Raw genomic sequence first — 6,611 nt, forward strand, 5'->3', positions numbered from 1 at the left:
AATGACAGCCTACCAGGGAACAGTGGATTAACTGCCTTGTGCAGGGACAGAACAGATTTGTCCCTTGTCAGCTCAGGGATTTGATCCAGCAACATTTCGGTTACCGGCCCAACACTCTAACCACTAAGCTACCTGCCACACCTACCTGCCACGACCTTAGATACTTCTTGATAGCCTAGATCTGAAAGGATCAAATAGGTATGGCAACATCATAATGTGTCAAAGGGTAGGTGCTAGCTAGACTTTAGGTTTATATGTGATTGGTCCCAGGATGATTGAGAAAGTACACATTGTCAAATCAAATTTATATAGCCCTTCGTACATCAGCTGATATCTCAAAGTGCTGTACAGAAACCCAGCCTAAAACCGCAAACAATGCAGGTGTTGAAGCACATTGGCTAAGAAAAACTCCCTAGATCAAATCAAAATCAAATCAAATGTATTTATATATTTTCTTCGTACATCAGCTGATATCTCAAAGTGCTGTACAGAAACCCAGCCTAAAACCCCAAACAGCAAGCAATGCAGGTGTAGAAGCACGGTGGCTAGGAAAAACTCCCTAGAAAGGCCAAAACCTAGGAAGAAACCTAGAGAGGAACCAGGCTATGTGGGGTGGCCAGTCCTCTTCTGGCTGTGCCAGGTGGAGATTATAACAGAACATGGCCAAGATGTTCAAATGTTCATAAATGACCAGCATGGTCGAATAATAATAAGGCAGAACAGTTGAAACTGGAGTAGCAGCATGGCCAGGTGGACTGGGGACAGCAAGGAGTCATCATGTCAGGTAGTCCTGGGGCATGGTCCTAGGGCTCAGGTCCTCCGAGAGAGAGAAAGAAAGAGAGAAGGAGAGAATTAGAGAACGCACACTTAGATTCACACAGGACACCGAATAGGACAGGAGAAGTACTCCAGATATAACAAACTGACCCTAGCCCCCCGACACAAACTACTGCAGCATAAATACTGGAGGCTGAGACAGGAAGGGTCAGGAGACACTGTGGCCCCATCCGAGGACACCCCCGTACAGGGCCAAACAGGAAGGATATAACCCCACCCACTTTGCCAAAGCACAGCCCCCACACCAAAACCTAGGAAGAAACCTAGAGAGGAACCAGGCTATGAGGGATGGCCAGTCCTCTTCTGGCTGTGCCGGGTGGAGATTATAACAGAACATGGCCAAGATGTTCAAATGTTCATAAATGACCAGCATGGTCAAATAATAATAATCACAGTAGTTGTCGAGGGTGCAGCAAGTCAGCACCTCAGGAGTAAATGTCAGTTGGCTTTTCATAGCCGATCATTAAAAGTATCTCTACCACTCCTGCTGTTTCTAGAGAGTTGAAAACAGCAGGTCTGGGACAGGTAGCACATCCGGTGAACAGGTCAGGATTCCATAGCCGCAGGCAGAACAGTTTAAACTGGAGCAGCAGCACGGCCAGGTGGACTGGGGACAGCAAGGAGTCATCATGCCAGGTAGTCGTGAGGCATGGTCCTAGGGCTCAGGTCCTCCAAGAGAGAGAGAATTAGAGAGAGCATACTTAAATTCACACAGGATACCGGATAAGACAGGAGAAGTACTCCAGATATAACAAACTGACCCTAGCCCCCCGACACAAAACTACTGCAGCATAAATACTGGAGGCTGAGACAGGAGGGGTCAGGAGACACTGTGGCCCCATCCGATGATACCCTCGGACAGGGCCAAACAGGAAGGATATAACCCCACCCACTTTGCCAAAGCACAGCCCCCACATCACTAGAGGGATACCTTCAACCACCAACTTACCATCCTGAGACAAGGCCGAGTATAGCCCACAAAGATCTCCGCCACGGCACAACCCAAGGGGGGGCGCCAACCCAGACAGGAAGATCACATCAGTGACTCAACCCACTCAAGTGACGCACACCTCCTAGGGACGACATGAAAGAGCACCAGTAAGCCAGTGACTCAGCCCCTGTAATAGGGTTAGAGGCAGAGAATCCCAGTGGAAAGAGGGGAAGAGGCAGAGACAGCAAGGGCGGTTCGTTGCTCCAGAGCCTTTCCGTTCACCTTCACACTCCTGGGCCAGACTACACTCAATCATATGACCCACTGAAGAGAAGAGTCTTCAGTAAAGACTTAAAGGTTGAGTCCAAGTTTGCGTCTCTCACATGGGTAGGCAGACCATTCCATAAAAATTGAGTTCTGTAGGAGAAAGCCCTGCTTCCAGCTGTTTGCTTAGAAATTCTAGGGACAATTAGGTGTAGGTATGTACGGCAGGACCAAATCAGAGAGATAGGTAGGAGCAAGCCCATGTAATGCTTTGTAGGTCAGCAGTAAAACTTTGAAATCAGCCCTTGCCTTGACAGGAAGCCAGTGTAGAGAGGCTAGCACTGGAGTAATATGATCAAATGTTTTGGTTCTAGTCAGGATTCTAGCAGCCGTATTTAGCACTAACTGAAGTTTATTTAGTGCTTTATCCGGGTAGCCGGAAAGTAGAGCATTGCAGTAGTCTAACCTAGAAGTAACAAAAGCATGGATTAATTTCTCTGCATCATTTTTGGACAGAAAGTTTCTGATTTTGTCATGTATTATTAAAATACTATGTTATTCCTACACAGGGTCAAGCACATAAACATGAAACAAAATACATCTTTGTAAACAGGTCCATTAAAATAGTGTCTCTCAGTTTGGGTGATGAAATCACATCCATTGAAACCAGAGCCAGTTCAGTCACTTGTGCTGGAGGGGCTATGTTTAGTGCCACAGTGTAAAGTTCTCCATCCACCGGTGCCAGATTGGCTGATTAAATTGCATCGACTCAGCAGTCAGTCTGTCGTCTATTTACCGATACCTCCTCTCCTCCCCTTGAACTGTGACTTTAGCACAGTGGATATCTACTGACCAGAATGACATAGCCTAGATGGGGTAATGACTGAGTGGGTTGTCTATGTACATCAGCAGTTTCCCAAAGTAGGGGTCATGACCCTTTTTATTTTTTACTAGGCAAGTCAGTCAAGAACAAATTCTTATTTTCAATGACAGCCTAGGAACAGTGGGTTAACTGCCTTGTTCAGGGGCAGAAAGACAGATTTTTACCTTGTCAGCTCAGGGATGCAATCTTGCAAACTTTTGTTTACTAGTCCAATGCTCGAACCACTAGGCTGCCTGATATGAAAATGGGGTCGCTGGAGAATTTCTCAAATCTTGAGAGAAAAAAAACATACCGGGCCTATACAAAATAATATATATTATATGGTGTTGTGTCCCAAACTAGGGGACAACATTGTAACGGCTTTTCTCCTCCTCTTCTGAGGAGGATTAACAAGGATCGGACCAATACGCAGCGTGGTAAGTGTCCATGATACTTTCATAATAACTGAACACGACTCAATACAAAAATAACAAAGTGAATGGAAACAAAAACAGTCCTGAATGGTGACACAAACAACAAAACAGGAAACAATCACCCACCAAACACAGGTGGGAAAAGGCTACCTAAGTATGATTATCAATCAGAGACAACTGACGACACCTGCCTCTGATTGAGAACCATACCAGGCCAAACACAAAACACAACATAGAAAAACGAACATAGACAACCCACCCAACTCACACCCTGACCATACTAAAACAAAGACATAACAGAATAACTAAGGTCAGAACGTGACAACCATGTGGAGTCGCCAGATATGAAAATGGGGTTGCGGTAAAATTTCCAAAATCCTGTATTTAAAAATATATATAAACAGAAACTCACATCAATACCTTTGTCAGATAACACTTTTAAACAAAGAATGTATGATATTTCTATCAATCAAGAGGAAACTGACTGAACGACTCAAACTCCACAGCTTATGATCTCCAAATGGACGTTGTGAGGGCTGAGATGCCCGTGCATTGACTTTTGTTCGCTATACATGTCGGGGGATGCTTGCTATTCACGAGGACATATTGTTCTGTCTCACGATTCCTGAGCATGAAACGGCATATGGGATGTTTAGTGTGCTGAATGACTATATTGACGGAAAACAGATTTCATATGGGATCAAATGGTGTGGTGGGCTTTTGCACAGACGGCTCCATCTATCACTGGACTCAAAGGGAATTCCCTGCCGTCTACCTCTGAGCATTAAATGCCACTTTCAAAACAACTGGGAACTGTGAAATGGGAAATATCTGACTTCCAACTTCAAGACAACTGGGAAGTCGGAACTGGGAAGTCGGGAAAAAAAAAAAAGGTAGGAATTACAACTTGTGAAGTCGGGCCTCTTTCTGGAACTCAGACTTCCCTACCTAATGATCACTGATGTCATGATTTGACCTCATATTTTTCAAAGTTCCCAGTTGAAAGCACCATAAAACTCATGGTAGGCTACCCTAACCACACCCCCCCATCGCGACATGCATCAAGAACTCCTATCTCATTAGTGGTGATGATAAGATACATTGTGTTAGACTCATTTGCAATTGACTGCCTCACATCGAAAGTATGTGAGGGTGAGTTGAGAAGACAATCAGAAATACTGCTAGAAGGTTTTTCAATTGATTTCCATAGCCCCAAATAAAAAGTTAACATTGGCTGTTAATTACATACTTTTTTCACATGGGTGGGGATGAGAGAATTTTCAGATATCAAGATGGGGTTCTGGGCAAAAAAAAAGATTGGGAACCCCTGATGTATGTATTTTACATCGTTACATTGCTTACTTACTTTACATGTTGCCATGAAGACATTGCATAAGATCCACTACCAGCGCCCACCCCCAAACACACAGTAACCTCCACACACTGACTGATAGGCAGTCATCCAACTGTCTTATGATTCTCCCCTCTCAGGCATGGCCAGTATGTACAGAGACAGCTGTCCAGTGGGCGTCAGTTCATGTAACGTTTGCTTCTACCATTTGCCAAACCCCCTGGACACAGACGCATATATCACATTCCCTGCGATTAACACAGGCTTTCCACAAACCCCTATCTTCTGGAGCTTTAAGCCCCACTGCATACAATGAGCTATGGGAAAACACACACACACAATTAAACATTAAACGGACCATCCACTCTGCAGGATTACATGGACGCTGGCTCGCGTTATTATATAGAGGAATGAGGGGATTTCATGGCATAAACCAGGCCTACGACATTTCAAACCACCGACATTTGGGAGATAATTTGATTAGCATCATAGGAATCGGTAAGATAAATAATTACATGCGGGGCCAGTAATGATATATTATTTTTAACATTGACATCACACTACAAAGAGTGGATTCGCTTTATTACATTGCCAGAGATATACATCTAGAACAATATTGGTAGGACAGTTTTGTACTGTTATTAACCTCAAATGTTATATTATATTAATTACTTCTTTTAGTATGTATACATATTTTGGGGGCTCAGAGGGAACAGAATAGCATTTGCAGACCTAAATAAGATTAAAATAATAAAGGTGTCAAAACTAAGGCCAACTGGCAAATGTAAATATTCTGGTCCACGCCACTGAATTTAGAATTGGGTGTAGAATGCACTGCAGTGTCACTGATGCTGTCAAGCAGCTGTCCTGACCCCTGAGCAGTGTTCACCTAGGACAGGGATGGGAAACTCCAGTCCTCGGGAGGCTGACTAATGTCACGCTTTTGTCCCAGCACCTGCTAACACACCTGACTCCAATAATTAACTAATCATGATCTTCAGTTTAGAATGCAATTAGTTTAATCAGCTGTGTTTGCTAGGAAAGAGTGACACCACTCCGGCCCCCAAAGACTGGAGTTGCCCATCCCTGACCTAGGACATGGGGAGTAGTGAGGCCGAGCTGCCCTTAAAAGGTATGAGTCTGCCTCAGTAGCCACACCAGCCCAGCAGCTGAACCATCAATCACTCAGATCGTATAACTGCCTGCAGACACCCACCGAGTGATCTGCTCTCTGTCTCCCTCTCTCTTCATCTCTGTAGAAGATGCCACTGTGTTCTATAGTCCATGTTGGTCTCTATAGCCTTGCAATTAGTCTCACATTGCTCCTGCCATCATTGCCCATCACTCTGACTTTTCATGCATCCTTTATCTTTGCAATGCAAACTTATACATTCATGTTGTAGGTTCTGGGAGGCCTGCACATCAGATATGTTGTCCAATATCCACAGACTTCAATACCTTTTAGTTTACTTACGTTCTCTTTGTCACATCTATCTAAGCCATTGCTCTCGTACTGTAGCAAATGTTGATGCCACATACAACCCTGCCATCACCACTGTCTTTTATTTTTTACCTTTATTTAACTAGGCAAGTCAGTTAAGAACAGATTCTTATTTACAATGACAGCCTACACCAGCCAAACCTTTGACAACACTGGGCCAATTGTGCGCCGCCCTATGAGACTCCCAAGCACAGCCGGTTGTGATAAAGCCTGGATTCAAACCAGGGTCCCTGTAGTGACACCTCAAGCACTGAGATGCAGTGCCTTAGACCGCTGCGCCACTCTGGGAGCCTCAGTAGCCACACAAGCCCAGCAGCTTAACTAATACTGCTGCTGCTACTAATGTTTATTATTTTCCCTGTGCCATCCCTCCATCCCATCCCACCCTTCTAATCTGCTTTGTTGAAAACTTGCCAAGTTATATTAAGTAC

This window comes from Oncorhynchus nerka, linkage group LG11 (genome assembly GCF_034236695.1).
Source record: "Oncorhynchus nerka isolate Pitt River linkage group LG11, Oner_Uvic_2.0, whole genome shotgun sequence".
Taxonomy (NCBI): Eukaryota; Metazoa; Chordata; class Actinopteri; order Salmoniformes; family Salmonidae; genus Oncorhynchus; species Oncorhynchus nerka.